Source organism: Schistocerca gregaria, chromosome 3 (assembly GCF_023897955.1).
Source record: "Schistocerca gregaria isolate iqSchGreg1 chromosome 3, iqSchGreg1.2, whole genome shotgun sequence".
NCBI lineage: Eukaryota > Metazoa > Arthropoda > Insecta > Orthoptera > Acrididae > Schistocerca > Schistocerca gregaria.
Window position 1 is genome coordinate 936,486,534 of NC_064922.1, and position 16,954 is coordinate 936,503,487.

The following is a 16,954-nucleotide window of genomic DNA, read 5'->3' on the forward strand; positions in this document are numbered from 1 at the left end:
AAAATGCCTCTGCAGCCAACTGCTTCACTGGCTGTTCAGTCATAATACATCAAAATGATCCTCCCCGCACATCCATGCTGTTGGAGGATTGGAAAGACATTGGTACACAAAAGACTCCCACATCGTTTCCCGGTATTGGTACAGGTAATAGCACCCGCAGGATCGATCGCCTCAAAAATATTGGCCCTATCACAAATTATGCTGTCAACCTGCTTCACACAGTCATATTTGCAGAGTGAAGTGGCACCGTTGATGTGTTATGCAGATTTTCTGCCTATATTCTGCAATTCTGCATACTGAATTGCCCTGAGAGATGCAAATGGGGTTTATCTGTCCACAGAATGTTCCATGGCCACTCACTATCCACTTCCATGAATGCAAGAAATTCCACACGAATGTTTGGCTTTCCCGCATGTCAGCAGAATGCAACACCTGAACATAGGTGACTTCATGCAGATAGCAATGCAGGATGTTTCGTAGGATTTTATGCACCATGCTCACAGGCTTGTTCAACATTCAGGCAGTTCCCCGTGCACTGCATGTTAGCATACTGCCACTCAATCCCTCCTGCAATGCTGTGGCACATCTTTGCAGATGTTAGATCAACTGTTTTCCTTCCTTTGCCACATTGTACTTCTTCAAAAGAAACTGTCTTTTCAAATTTTGTAATTATTTGCTCCATCCCTTATCAGACATCATACCAATGCCTTTCTTCATACCCTTGAATGCTTCTGCAGGGCTCAGGACCACAGTCACCATTCTCGTAAAAAAGCTTTACGAGCAACATGATACCTCCTTAGTAATGCTGGTCACCTAAGATGCAAATTGATGAACAGCCACATGCTGCATGTCTGTTGGTGTGCGTACTCTGTATATATATTACATACACAAAGATGATGTGACTTACCAAACAAAAGCGCTGGCAGGTCGGTAGACACACAAACAAACACAAACATACACACAAAATTCTAGATTTCGCAACCAACGGTTGCTTCTTCAGGAAAGAGGGAAGGAGAGGGAAAGACGAAAGGATGTGGGTTTTAAGGGAGAGGGTAAGGAGTCATTCCAATCCCGGGAGCGGAAAGACTTACCTTAGGGGGAAAAAGGACAGGTAGACACTCGCACACACAACATATCTATCCGCACATACACAGACACAAGCAGACATTTGTAAAGGCAAAGAGTTCGGATGCGAGTGTACACCTGTCCTTTTTCCCCCTAAGGTAAGTCTTTCTGCTCCCGGGATTGGAATGACTCCTTACCCTCTCCCTTAAAACCCACATCCTTTCGTCTTTCCCTCTCCTTCCCTCTTTCCTGAAGAAGCAAAAGAATTTTGTGTGTATGTTTGTGTTTGTTTGTGTGTCTATCGACCTGCCAGCACGTTTGTTTGGTAAGTCACATCATCTTTGTTTTTAAATATATTTTTCCCACGTGGAATGTTTCCCTCTATTATATTCATATCATTAATTTGAACCCAACAATTACGTTTTTTATTGTTACTGTTGCATTTCGAAATCTTTTCTGTCATCTTATTTTCTCTTTCTGCTTTTGCCAGTAGTTTCACTTTGTATTCACCTTTTCCTTTTTACCGTAATCTACTATACAATTTTATCCCGCCAATATATACTCAATAATATGTAACCCACTTCCAAAACATTACCAAAAAATTTTTTTCCGCTTTCAACACTACCGCTACTATAAAATCAACCGTTTCTAGTTCACTAACAGTTCCTTTCACCTATTAAACAACCATTTCAGCTACTTCTAATAACTTTCGCTTTATTTCCATTTCCATTTTTCCCACGTCACTGATCATTTTTAGCCGCTTCCCACAGGTTTTAATATCATTATTTCTTCGTCAGACAATTGTTGTCCTCATTTTCTTAATCTGCCACCACAAAACCACTCCTTTTAATACATTTACACTTAGTTTTTTCGAAATTTTCCCTAATTTCTCCATCCTTTAACGTGTTTTGGCGGCAACACAACTACATAACCTTTATGCACATCGTTGTCTATCAACCCAAGTTCACCACAGAATCAACATAACCCAGCTTTAACCAACACTTTTTCGCCTTTTTTCACACCGGATCTCCAGTTGCTTTCTAGTTCACCTTTATCTCTCCCCATATATTTTTATTTTCATTTTCATTTCAAACCTCATGTTCCACCTTCTAATACCATGTCACCCTCACAACACCCCCACAACGACCCAATTAAGTTTTATTTACATTCCCTCCGCAAACATGTCTTCGCCTTAGCCAGATTACGCTCTCATATTTTATTTTTCTCAGGCATGTCTGACATTTGGTATTACCCCCAAAGGCCTCACACTTAAAGTTCCCATCTCTGGCTGCAACCCTTCTTTCCATCAGTCCCTATACCAGTTCCAAACTGAACAATCCATTGCCCTCACCCACCTAATCCTTCACCTACACATCAACTCAGCCAATGAACACACCTGTCAACTCCTATCCTTAATAAAAGTCCTCAATCTTTCCTCTCCCACATCCACACCGGCTGTTCAGAGCATCCTCCTACAGGCCAACCGCAAATTAGAAAAGCATGCCACCCTCCACCTCAAGAAAACTATCCAATCTCCTGGTTTCCCACCTCCGGAAAGGCAACTCACTCACCCTTCACAACCTTTCTAGCAAACCTCAACCTCCTCTCATTGCACACAAACCCAGTCTCTCCCATCTACTCAATCTCCCACTTCCAGCTCCACTCCCTCCAAAACCTCAAAATTCCAATCAACACAATCTGGGACCACAAAATCCTAATTCAGTAGTTAACCTTTCCTTCAAACCTCTCTCCCAATCCGAAACCTCTGTCCTATCCAGAGGCCTCACCTTCAACCCCACTCCCAGATTCAACCAAACAGCCCTCGTCAAAGATTTACTGTCCTACACTCGTAGTCTCTGCTGGAAATATCACTTTGCCACGAAGAGAAATGATCCTAATCCTACTCCTAATGATCCAACTCCCCAAGACACAATCCAAATTGAACCCTGCCTGCAACAGTTCCGTCCTCCGTCATGGCGGGACCCACCTCCTCTTCCTCAAAATCACCCTCTCCAAACTTTCCACTAATTTCTGACTTCCAGCCTTGCCTCTCAATCCTTCTTAAAAAAACCTTAATCCTACACCTAACATCATCACTGCTGAAGCCCAAGCTATCCGTGATCTGAAGGCTGACCGATCCATCATCATTCTTCCGGCGAACAAGAGTTCCACGACCGTGGTACTTGATCGTCGGGAGTATGTGGCTGAGGGACTGCGTCAGCTTTCGGACAACACCACATACAAAGTTTGCCAAGGTAATCCCATTCCTGATGTCCAGGCAGAGCTTCAAGGAATCCTCAGAACCTTAGGCCCACTACAAAACCTTTCACCTGACTCCATCAACCTCCTGACCCCACCGACACCCCGTACCCCTACCTTCTACCTTCTTCCTAAAATTCACAAACCCAATCATCCCGGCCGCCCCATTGTAGCTGGTTACCAAGCCCCCACAGAACGTATCTCTGCCTACGTAGATCAACACCTTCAACCCATTACATGCAGTCTCCCATCCTTCATCAAGGACACCAACCACTTTCTCGAACGCCTGGAATCCTTACCCAATCTGTTACCCCCGGAAACCATCCTTGTTACCATTGATGCCACTTCCTTTTACACAAATATTCCGCATGTCCAGGGCCTCGCTGCGATGGAGCAATTCCTTTCACGCCGATCACCTGCCACCCTACCTAAAACCTCTTTCCTCGTCACCTTGGCCAGCTTCATCCTGACCTACAACTTCTTCATTTTTGAAGGCCAGACATACCAACAATTAAAGGGAACAGCCATGGGTGCCATGATGGCCCCCTCATATGCCAACCTATTTATGGGTTGCTTAGAGGAAGCCTTCTTGGTTACCCAAGCCTGCCAACCCAAAGTTTGGTACAGATTTATTGATGACATCTTCATGATCTGGACTCACAGTGAAGAAGAACTCCAGAATTTCCTCTCCAACCTCAACTCCTTTGGTTCCATCAGATTCACCTGGTCCTACTCCAAATCCCATGCCACTTTCCTTGACATTGACCTCCATCTGTCCAATGGCCAGCTTCACTCGTCCTTCCACATCAAACCCACCAACAAGCAACAGTACCTCCATTATGACCACTGCCACCCATTCCGCATCAAATGGTCCCTTGCCTACAGCCTAGGTCTTCGTGGCAAACGAATCTGCTCTAGTCCGGAATCCTTGAACCATTACACCAACAACCTGAAAACAGCTTTCGCATCCCGCAACTACCCTCCCGACCTGGTACAGGAGCAAATAACCAGAGCCACTTCCTCATCCCCTCAAACCCAGAACCTCCCACAGAAGAACCACAAAAGTGCCCCAATTGTGACAGGATACTTCCCGGGACTGGATCAGACTCTGAATGTGGCTCTCCAGCAGGAATACGACTTCCTCAAATCCTGCCCTGAAATGAGATCCATCCTTCATGAAATCCTTCCCACTCCACCAAGAGTGTCTTTCCGCCGTCCACCTAACCTTCGTAACCTCTTGGTTCATCCCTATGAAATCCCCAAACCACCTTCCCTACCCTCTGGCTCCTACCCTTGCAACCGCCCCCGGTGTAAAACCTGTCCTATGCATCCTCCCACCACCACCTACTCCAGTCCTATAACCCGGAAGGTGTACACGATCAAAGGCAGAGCCACGTGTGAAAGCACCCACGTGATTTACCAACTGACCTGCCTACACTGTGAAGCTTTCTATGTGGGAATGACCAGCAACAAACTGTCCATTCGCATGAATGGACACAGGCAGACAGTGTTTGTTGGTAATGAGGATCACCCTGTGGCTAAACATGCCTTGGTGCACGGCCAGCACATCTTGGCACAGTGTTACACCGTCCGGGTTGTCTGGATACTTCCCACTAACACCAACCTGTCAGAGCTCCGGAGATGAGAACTTGCTCTTCAGTATATCCTCTCTTCTCGATATCCGCCAGGCCTCAACCTCCGTTAATTTCAAGTTGCTGCCACTCATACCACTTCTTTGCCTCTGTACTTCCACCTTGACTGACATCTCTGCCCGAACTCTTTACCTTTACAAATGTCTGCTTGTGTCTGTGTATGTGCGGATGGATATGTGTGTACACCTGTCCTTTTTTCCCCCTAAGGTAAGTCTTTCCACTCCCGGGATTGGAATGACTCCTTACCCTCTCCCTTAAAACCCACATCCTTTCGTCTTTCCCTCTCCTTCCCTCTTTCCTGAAGAAGCAACCGTTGGTTGTGAAAGCTAGAATTTTGAGTGTATGTTTGTGTGTCTATTGACCTGCCAGCACTTTTGTTTGGTAAGTCACATCATCTTTGTTTTTAGATATATTTTTCCCATGTGGAATGTTTCCCTCTGTTATATTCATATAATTAATTTGAACCCAACAATTATATATATATACACACACCTTGTGTCAGTAATATCCTGTTAAAATTTGCTGTCATTCTGAGCAGTAGTTCTCTTTCTACAGCATTTTGAAACTGGAACTTTAATTATGGACACCCTGTATATATCCATTAACATCCTTCATCATTACCATTTGTATAGAAATGCATCAGATACATGAGTAAACAAGTATTCAACAGCCTGCTGGGAAGTACTGAATGTCCTCTATGTAACATAGTGAAATTTTAGTACTGATGCAAGGGTCTTTGTCGTGAGCATCTTCTCCTGGTTTATTAAAGAATATCATCACATAAACTCTTAAAATCAACTTTTAGGTTAGTTTACAGTTAACATTAGCTCTGCAATACAATATCTTTCATGATGTTAATTCATTTCTTTGTACTATACTTCAGTAAAGTTAATGTCTTTGACTAATTTCCTGTTGCAGAGACCCCTCTCTATGAGATCCATGTAGCTGGATCATTCAAAAAGAAGTCATCTTCCTGGCCTAATGGCATCTTATCTCTGAGAAGTGTGGGGGGTCACATCTTAAAGAGTATCTGTTAAGAGTATGTGACTGAAGAGGGTTGGTTGGAGCCCTTAGTATGGTGTTTGTGTTGTCGATGTTGAGAGTGAGAAAGGAAAGAGTGCAACCACATGCCAGCACATAACCCATTCCTCTCAAATAGTAACAAGAAATCTACTAAGCTTAATTTCCTCTTAATATCCTCTGAGGATGAGAACGGTCACTATCAACAGTATTACAAAATTCTATCCTATAAGACACTGTAGAAATATTTGAAATATTATCGTAGACATTTGTGTATAATCTGGCAATCATTAAACGAATGCCACCACCTGCTCTTTCTATGCTGGCCAAACACTGATGATAAAAATTTCTTACAACACCAGTATTCAACCAGCTACCTCCAATTTGAGCACTAATAAACGAATCATGTACTAATGCCCTTGGCTACAGGCAGATAAGTAACTAGTGTTCACATGCTATAAACTATTTGTATTGTTAAGCCTCTTCTCTGAAATAAAGTGGCTACTTTCTCAGTTATATTAAATAGCTTTTGTTTATGCTCTATTCTGGTTCAATACCTATGTCATAATATTTATGACTGGCACAGACCAACAATGGTTGGTATGCTGTTTAAATACATATTTCTTCACAGCAAACTATGACATTTTTCATAGAGTTAATAGGACTCCTTAATCTTTCAGCCCAGATAATATACTACAAATTGTTAACATCTTCACTTCAGAAAGTGACTCTTTGTAAATTACTTCTTATATTTCTTATCACCGGATACCGATTTAAAAGTGATGACTGAAAATTCTCTCGTGTGTTTCAAAGCTTTTCTGCCATCCTGAACTGTTTCAAAAATGAGCTTTCATGAAGATTTAATTGTGCTTTAACTGGTGCAGTGTTTATATTTTTATTTAATTCACTCATTTTACCTGAATCTTCCATTTTTAAATATTTTACCAATTTGCTCAAGTTGGAACACAGTGCACTTTTGGTAACATTCTTTAACTTCACAGTGAAATATATTATAACATATAAAAATGAATACATAGGCAAAGTTGTTGTAAGATCAAATTTGGCACTTATTGTTCAGACTTATTTCGTGTAACAGAGTTTTATTTACTTTGAATCACAACATATGAATTTTCTTCTAATTGATACACTTGGAAAAATTAACAATTATAACAACTGAAGCAATGAGATGGTTGATGCATCTAACAGTACTAGCAACATTTTCAGACATTTTAGATGCTGTAAAATATATATCACATTTTTCTGCAAAAAAAATAAATAAATAAAAAATAAAAAAACGTGATAATTTTAAGTCAGAGATTAAACATACCTTAAGCTCAAGGGCACCCATACAAGTGGGCAAGTGGGTCTGCAGCCCTTCCCCTGTCAGCGCGTAGGGGAAGGAAAAAAATATAGTTTAGTCAGGTGTTTTTCTTTCAAGAAAATGACTGAAAAGTCGGTATTACACAGTTATTTTACAGGTTCTGAAATGGAGTTTTTAAATGACTATTTACAAGTTGTCATTCATGTCTCAAAATATTAAAAATATCCTGTAACCCCAGGTCCCCCCCCCCCCCCCCCCTGCCCTTTCCCACCCCCACAAACTACTGGATGGATGCCCTCGCTTAGGCTATTTTGATATAGCTACCGACCTGCAGAACTATAGATGAGCTGGAAGCATTTACTGATGCTCACTATTCTAATGAAACAACCACTCAGCACTTCCTAAATTGACTTTTCCTTCTAGTGCACACTTTAACACAAATTGAAGCCACCATGCCCTTATCAACAATTGGAACTGCATTTGTACTTGCCTACCAAGTTGATAGTTCCCGCCATCTCTTTAGGGAAATTGTGTCACTGTACAATGCATGCATTCTCTGAGTGCATAATTCAAGCTCAATCCAATTGGCATGGAATTGTGAGTTGCAAAGAGCATATTGATGTACATTTCCACCTATTATGAGAGGTGTATCAAACAGGTATATTGCACATTAAATGTGTGCCAGGTAAATGCTGAATGGTAACCATCTTCACAACAAAATTCTGGCATTTTTGACATGGAGCTAAAATCAGACTTTGTATGGAGCCAATAACAAAAAGTTTTAGGGCAACTTCCAAGAGTAAAAATTTTATTGATGTTTATTGCCAACTGGGATGAATAATAAACTCAGATGGCCCCAGCATGTGGATATATTAACAACTCAGTTCTGTTCACTTTCCACAATATCTCCCACAGTTCTGACCTGCAGGCAAGACTGCTTGTTCTACAGCAAAATGTTGTGATTCTTACACTTACGGGCCAGTACATGGTAGTTGTGGTTAATCTCTCTCTCTCTCTCTCTCTCTCTCTCTCCCCCTCTCCCTCTCTCCCCCTCCCTTTCCCCCCACCCCCTCTCTCCCTCCCTCCAATATAAATCAGTGCCTACTCCATTCTACAGGGTCCACTGTTTTATACGAGTTGCGGAATTAATTTTAACTTTTTGGTCAGATACCCTTCCTGTGTCATCAGTTAACCACAGGAAGGGTAGAGGTGAGTGCCATCTGTCTGTAAATCATGTAAGTTTTTTTTCAGTGTGATATCATATTTTAATTGTTTGTGAGTCAGTTTGCCAGTGGAAAAAGGAAGAAATTTAAAAATCCTCGAACATTAAAAAAATAAAGTAAAGAAATACTCCATTAGCCACTCCTCCAATTCATCCGAATTTCTGGCCTCATGGATGTAAATTCTACATAATTCTAACATTTAATAAAGGATATAACTGCCTGTGCTACACATATAAGAGTCAAGTGAAGCTTTTGATTGTGTGTCATAGGGTATAATTCCAAAAAGGTTAACAAATTATCATGTTGTACATAAGCCACTATATTTAATTAGATCCAATCTAAGCAACAGGTAAAAGCTAAGGTATATTAATAAGAAGTAGTGAAAACTTGTAAAAACAGAGAGTAGAATTCCATAGGGCTCTGTTCTTGAGCCCTTGCTCTTTATAGTTTACGAGCCGAGTACCCGGTGTTGCCTGGATATGTATTTATTCCAATCTTTTATTGGTCGCTCTCCTTTTTCACCCCTTCTGTTCATCTCCTCCAGCTCCACTCTCTATCTACCTCCTCCACCCACCCACTCCATCCATATCCTCCTCCTCTTTCCTTTCTCTGTCCATTTCCTCCTCTTTCCTTTCTCTGTCCATTTCCTCCTCTTTCCTTTCTCTGTCCATCTTCTCTGTGGCTACTGACTCTGAAATGTGTAGTGTATAGAGTTAGTAGTAAAGAAGTAATAAATTAAAATGTTATGCATTTTGCAGCAGTTTTTCATGAATCTCAGCATTTGATATCTTATCTGCTGAACCATGTGTCATACAATGATATATTTTTGTAGGTACATTCAGTGGCAGATAAGGATACTGCCTGCAAAATTTAATGTGAATAGAGTTTCAGCAACAAGTTAATAAATATAAATGTCTCACCATTATGTGGCAGTTTTTCACACATCATGATGTCGTATCTCCTGAGCTATATGTCATTCAATGATATAATTTAGCTGGTACTTTCAGTGGTATATGTGAATATTACTGCATGAACAGCAAAAATATAGTAAGCAATACATTTTTATCCTTTTATCATTTTGTGGGGGTGTCAGTGAGAAAAAGTTTTGAAAATGTTTGGAATTATGTGTAAAGTTTGTTGCATCACTCTAAGTGCTCCCATTCTCAAATACTGGATGACTCAAGTATGGGTATTCGTGCATCAGGGACTACACTGCTTTTTTACCCCAATCTCACTCTTTGATAGGTAGGCAGTTCTTATCCCCACAATGAGTCTTTCCAGACAGTAAGTGACGGTACCAAATTTGGATGAAACCATTCCAGTGGTTTAGGAGGAGATTAAAGGAGACCACTCACCAAAAAAGCTGAAGTGCTGAGTTTTCTACAGGCATACAACAAAGAAAGAAAACTTGCTAGCTTTTGGATTTATGAAAAATTCAGCTGGCACCTTGTAGGGGTGTAAGGAAACTCCTGTCTGCATAGTTCAGAACAGCTGGTGGTGGAGTGAAGTATACAGCCACTGAAATCGAGCATGTTGTGCTCAGCTGCATATTTTGCCACCAGATGGTCAACTTAGTTTTTGGCTGCAGTTCGATGGCAGCTATTCATTCTGGTGAACAGCTGGTCGGTTGCCATGCCAAAATAAAATGCTATGCAGTGATTGCTGCAGTGTTGGTATATGAAATGAGTCCTTTCACAGATGCCTCTGCCTCTGATGGGATGGGATAAGCATGTGACAGGACTGGAGTAGGAATTTCTGGGTAGGAATTGGGCAGATCTTGCACCTGGGTCTTCCAAGGAGATATCATACCCATGGCAAGGTGTTGAGAGTACATGTGGCATAGGGGTTGACTAGGATGTTGTGCAAGTTTGATGGGTGATGGAATATCACTTAGGAGGGGTGGGAAGGATCTTGGGCAGGATGTCCCTCATTTCAGGGCATGATCAGGGCCCAGGTGAAGTATATGGTTCACGTGTTTCACTCCATAGTGATCACAGGTGATAAGAGGATGTCCTTTGTAGCTGATTCTTGGGGTTAGTGGGAGGAGTCGAATGTATGAAGATAAGGCATGGAAAATCTGTTTTCCTACTATATTTACTACATATATGATGTAGACACTACATTATATTGCCACGCCTAGATAACAATTGAGTAGCACACAGCAATGGAATTATGCTTTGTGCCCATATGGAGGCAAGCTTCAGTGAAATATGTGGGACAACTTTTTGTAAATATTCATTTACAAAATGTGAGCTTTACTTACTTATTTCTCAGCTCCACAGTCCTTGAAGGGCCTTGGCTTGCATCACAATATCCTGCCATTGTATCCAGTCCATGGCTTTCTGTCTCATCCTCTGACGACCAGCTTCTTCACGTCCTCTTCAATTCTGCCCACCCATTTCTTTCTAGGATGTCCCTTCTGCCTCCAACCTTGCCATCAAATATATTCTTACATGTTCTGTCTTCCTCTATTCTGGCCACATGTCCTGACCACCACAGCCTTCTTATTTTGACAGTGGTGACAATGTCAGGTTCTTCAAAAAGTTGTTCTAGTTCTGCATTTATATGGATGCACCAACCTTCTTGATCATATACTGGGCCACATATTTTACACACAACCTTCTCTCCCACATGCTATGGATACTCTCCTCATTTGTAGTCATTCTCCATGTCCAGCACCAAACATAGCAACCGGTCTTATAACTGTTTTGTAAATGGGGATTTTAGATTTTCATGATAGAAGTGGGCTCCTATGCATGGGCAGTGCAGGAAATTAGTATCTACTGCCTGCTGCTATTCTAGCTTTCACCTCACAGTCAGTGTCATTTGTCTTTGTGATAGTCAATTGAGGGTACCTGAAGTCTCACCCTTTCAGTCGGCTAACCTTAGATTTGGTACGTTTTGTTGGTCGGTCATTGCCATATAGTTAGTCTTCGATACTAACTAGCAGGCCAAGTTCCCTTATACCTCTTTCCAGTTGTTGACATGCATTGGCCAGCACAACAGTGTTTTGTGTGAGTAATGCCACATGGTCTGCATAGCCTAGGGAGTGAACATTAAAAAATGGTTCCTCCTCTACTGATCTCTGACTTGTGACTGTTTCTAGGCAGAAGATGAGTAGCAGTGAGGAGATATTGTCACACTGCCTCAGTTCCTTCTTCACTTCCACTTTTCTGGAGATTTCGTCTTGCATTTTTACTTTACAGTTGGGTTCACCAATGGTCATCATAGTAAGTTTAATGAGCTTCTTATCTATTCCAGCCTCTTCCATTACATTCCATAATACCACTCTTGAGATGCTATCATACGCTTGTTTAAAACTGATATATAGCTGGTGTATGTTTAGTTCATGACATTTTTCAAGTAGTTTGGGCAGTTTGAATATCTGGCCGGTTGTTGAACTATTTCTTCTAAAGCCACTCTGATAAGTCTTCAATTCTCTCATTTACACAGGGAGTAAGCCTCCTAGTTAGGATCTTGGAGAACTGTTTATATGTGGTATTCAGCATGGAGATTACTAAATAGTTCTGGCAGTTTAATTTATCTCCTTTTTTATGTATGGGACACATTACAGCTGCTTTCCACTCCACTGGCATTCCTCCTGCCAGATGCTCAGTATTACTTTATTTACTGCTTTCCAAAGTGTTTCCCCACCATATTTAAGATGTTCGACTTGGATCTGATCTTCTCCAGGTGCTTTTTTGTTTTTTAAGGTCTTAATAGTTGTATCTCTTCCTCCACTGGTCGTTCTGGTCCAAGATAAGTTATTTCCACTAGTTCTTCTTGTTTTAATCCTTTTACTACTGGCTTCAGTAAATATTGAAAGTACTTTATTACTCTCCTCTATCAAATCCCTTTCTTTACTCCTACACATAACTGCTTTTCTTCTCCGATCTATTCAATGTCTTCCTTTTTTTCTGTTCTAGTGTTCTTTTCTTCTGTCTGCAAACCCTCTTAGCTACAACGAGCTTCTCATTATATACGTTCCGCTTTTCTCTAGTTGTTCTCTGAAATAATTTCATTCATTCTATGTTACACTCCGTTCTTTTCATACATTCTTCATCCAACCAATTCGCTTTCCTTTGAGCCTGTATGTGTCCCAAAATCTCTCCAGCTCCCTCAAGGATTGCAGTCTTACATGGTTTCCACATTATTTCTGTGTGTTCATTGACGTGTCAGTATCACTCAAAATCCCTTCTGCTATTTTTGTCTGTCACACTCTACGTATTTCTTCTGACTTCAGTTTCTTAATGTTACAACTCTTTTGTTTGCAGTTTTTTTGTTTAGTCAATAAAGGCATGCTTTGCCTATACATTCTCACTAGATGATGGTCTAAACTGAGTCAGCTCCACATTGTCTCCTAACATCCATTGTGTGTGATCCATGTCTCCGATCAATCAACATATGATCTATCTGATATCTAGTTGTCCATCTGGTGACGTCTGTATTTCTTTGTGTATCATTTGTGTGGGAAACATGTAATGGTGACAGCCATGTTTTTACTTACAGCAAAATCTACAACCCTAAGTCCATTGTCATTTGATATTTCATGGAAGCTATGTCTTCCTGTAGTTGGCCTCTTCTTTCCCTATTTTTGCATTCAAGTCTCCTATAAATAATTAAACATTATGTTTGGGAGCTTAATCATACAACTGCTCTACCTTGCTAGAAAACTCATTCTTCTTCTGTTCATCTGCCTCCTCTGTGGGTGCATGTACATTTATCACTGTTATGTTAAAAATAAATTTTTACCCTTAATCTTAATATGGACATCCGTCCATTGCTTCGTTTGAAGTGCATCACCAAATGTTTCAGTTCTTTAGAAAGCACAAAATATGTTCCAAAAGTATTCATCCTCCTACCACTACAGAAGACAGTTAAACTTCCCAAGTCCATTATGTCCTTCCCTTCCACCTAATTTTCTGGAGAGCCAATATTTGTATACCAAAGTTGTTTACTTGCATTACCAGCTGATATGGGGCTCCAGCTTTGTAAAGGCTCCACACATTCCATCTTCCTATGTACATATCTCTTATCTTTTTTTTTGTTTGATGGGGTCATCATCAACACATCTGTCCGGCTTCTTCCTTTGTTAGCATTCGCAACAACTGATTTTTACAGGGGAAGATTGTTAATCTTTCTGCACAACCATTTGTGGGATATTGCCCCTTACAGCTCGCTCGGTAGCTGGCTGATTTTTCAGTGGAGCATCATTAGCCTTTGTAGATCCCTCTAGTTAGTTAGTTAGTTATATTACTTGTTCCATGGATCATGAACACGATTCTTTCGTAATGATGTGGAACGAGTCGAAGTACAAAAGATTCATTTATCCCAAATAATCTTTGTTAGTCTTATATATGGTACAATTGTTAATACTTACTGTATTTCTTTAGCCTATGTCTAAAAATTCATCTATGGAGTAGAAGGAGTTGTGATTCAGGAATTCCCTTAACTTACTTTTGAATGCCGATTGGTTGTCTGTCAGACTTTTGATATTGTTTGGCAAGTGACCAAAAATCTTTGTGGCAGTATAATTCACCCCCTTTTGTGCCAATGTCAAATTCAATGAACGGTAGTGAAGGTCACCCTGTCTCCTAGTATTGTAGCTGTGGACTGTGCTACTAATTCTGAAGTGATCTGGGTTACTAACAACAAATTTCATTAGGCTGTATATATATTGTGAAGCTACTGGCAATATCCCTAATTCTTTAAATAATTGTCTACAAGATGATCTTGGATGAGCAAGGCAGCAGTTGATGGTTGGGGACTCTTCTGCCTTTCTTCCTATCCATTGGCCCTCATACCTGCTGGTTTTTGTCTGCCCCAGGTATTTTACTTCCCTGGTACCCTCCATATCTCGAGAACATTCCCCTCTCTGCCACCTGGACTTGGTGCCCAATGGGGGACCAGCAACCCAACATGGGACAATGTGGGCCTACAGCACAAAAAAATTCTGGTTCACCATAAAATATATAGATCCAGAAGCACATACACATGCTACAACCTCAAAATCAATTACAGTGTGCTTTAGACCCTTATGGTTCTCAGTGCCCCAAAAGCAAAATTTTTGCTGATGAAGCAAGCTGTGTGGAAAACAAGTTGAAAGGCCACTAAAGACTGTGTTCTGTTGTATTCTATTCTACGAGACAGATTTACTGTCTAGCACTTACCTACACAATGTGAAATATATAGTATCATTGACAGACAAAACATAAGTAAAAGAGAGATTAGCCTACCCTTGACCTCAGTATAGTCATAAGAAAATGAAATGCCTACAGCTGTTTTTATGATCTTATGTATTGTGTAGCTACCAGTTTTGACACTTCGCTGTGCCATCTTCAAGTCTTAGTTGACACTGAAGGGTTTATCACGATCCATATATAAGATGTATCAGTGGCCAACACAATTGGTTTACGTAGGCCATCTGTAACTGTAACGTCATCTCTCCAACCATCAACTGTCAACTGATATTAAGGGTGGCTGTAGGCATTTCATTTTCTTACAATAGTGAATGGCCATGGTCCCCCTGACCTCCAGTAAAAAGGATGGATTTACAAAAACTCGATATAGTTGGGGCTCTCTCAAGCAGGCGTCTTCCATTTTAACCGTCCACAACAGATCGTCCTGTCCTCCCGACAAAGGAACCCCTAGTTCCAATAGCTATATAATGTGTCCATTTTACTTGTATAGGTATCTAACATTTTGCCACCTAATGGACAATAATTGTTTTTTCAATTGGGCATTTCATTGATACAGTTAACTCTAATATCTGATAGATAATAACAACAGCTGAGAAAGAGCAGTGGCTTTTTACAAGTAGCTGTGTTTCTCCTAATATATATGTATTAAGTAAGCTAGAAGTTATCCCCGTAATTATCAGTATCAGGAGATTAGCACTAGTCATAATTTGTTGTTGTTGTATTTTATAGAAATAACCACCTGTGGTAGATTCTGGCTGTTAATTTATAAATTGACTTATTCCACATCACCTACAACTTTTGTTCATAGTGCAATGTATGCAAAACAATTTGTGAAGAAATAAAATTAGCACCCACAAATCATTAACAAATTTTGAAAGTACATCATAAAATGAACACATTCTTAATATCGCTACACTTTCAAATACAGTGAAGAATAATATGTTTCACAACAGAGTGAATGCATTATGTCTGTGAGCTTATTATGCAAAAGAATAATTAGAGAAATTCTTATATTTTGTGATGCATAATTTGCTCTTGGGTATGCTATTGGGATGTCACGTCTTCTCATCACATCTTCTCATTCAAGACAACATGATATTCCAGCAGCAGACTTGGAAGGAGATTAGCTAAAAACAATTGTAATGACCATACCTAAAACTTACTGTGACATTTTAAAGTCATTCGAAGATGCTCCTTAGAAATTTTCAAATACAGGTTGTCTCTTACAGTATACATTCAATTTGAATAATTAAATGGTGTTGAATCTCCACTGAGATGTAAAGCAGAATATAACTTGACAAGTCATCGTTTGAATATAGGGAAAGGTATCAATCCCAATTTTTGATACATCCCATTCAGATCATGAACCAATTAGTGTTACAGGATTTCATTCAATCTTTCTGGATCTGTTACAAGGTATTAGTAAAATAGAACTAAACAACTGAGCTAGTTTCGGTTTGCTGAGGTTAATTTTTTCACCAAGAACTAAACTAGATCAACAAAATAAACTGTAAAGATGGCAAAGGGTTCATTTATTTATTTAACCCATGTGATTTGATAGTACAAATAATGTGTTTAGTTGTCTGATATAATTTGTTAACCTATATTATGGATAGATTATGGTATTATAATACATTGCAAACAGTTTGATTAAAGTATCTTCATGAGCAGTTCATGTTTTGCACTTAAACATTAGTTTTCATTGTATTCTTTCAATGAGTAATGGCAGTGACACAGCAAATAGGACTTCACAGCTTTACTAAATTGTAGGTTGTCTTCAATAGTCTTAATACATATGGGAAGCTTGTTGAACAGGCAGAGGCCCATGTGTAATGCATCCTTTTACAAAGCTGAGTGTTTGCATGTAACACATGCACACTTTAGTCCATTTTCATGCTGTGTTGTGTATTTCACTATTTATTTATTTATTTGTTTTCAGTCTGTATTCGATTGGCACTAAGTGGTTTTTGAAAAATCTTAGTCTTGAGAATGTATAGACAAGGTAGTTTTAGGATCTCCAGCTTCCTGAAGATGGATATGTCAGAGTCTCTAGGTTTGCTTCCATTAATGATCCTCAAGGCTTTCTTCTGGATTCTGACAGTGTTAGTGCAGTTGAAGAATTTCCTCTCAGTATCACACCATATTTTACATCGGCCTTTAATGGTTCAAATGGCTCGAAGCACTATGGGACTTAACATTTGAAGTCATCAGTCC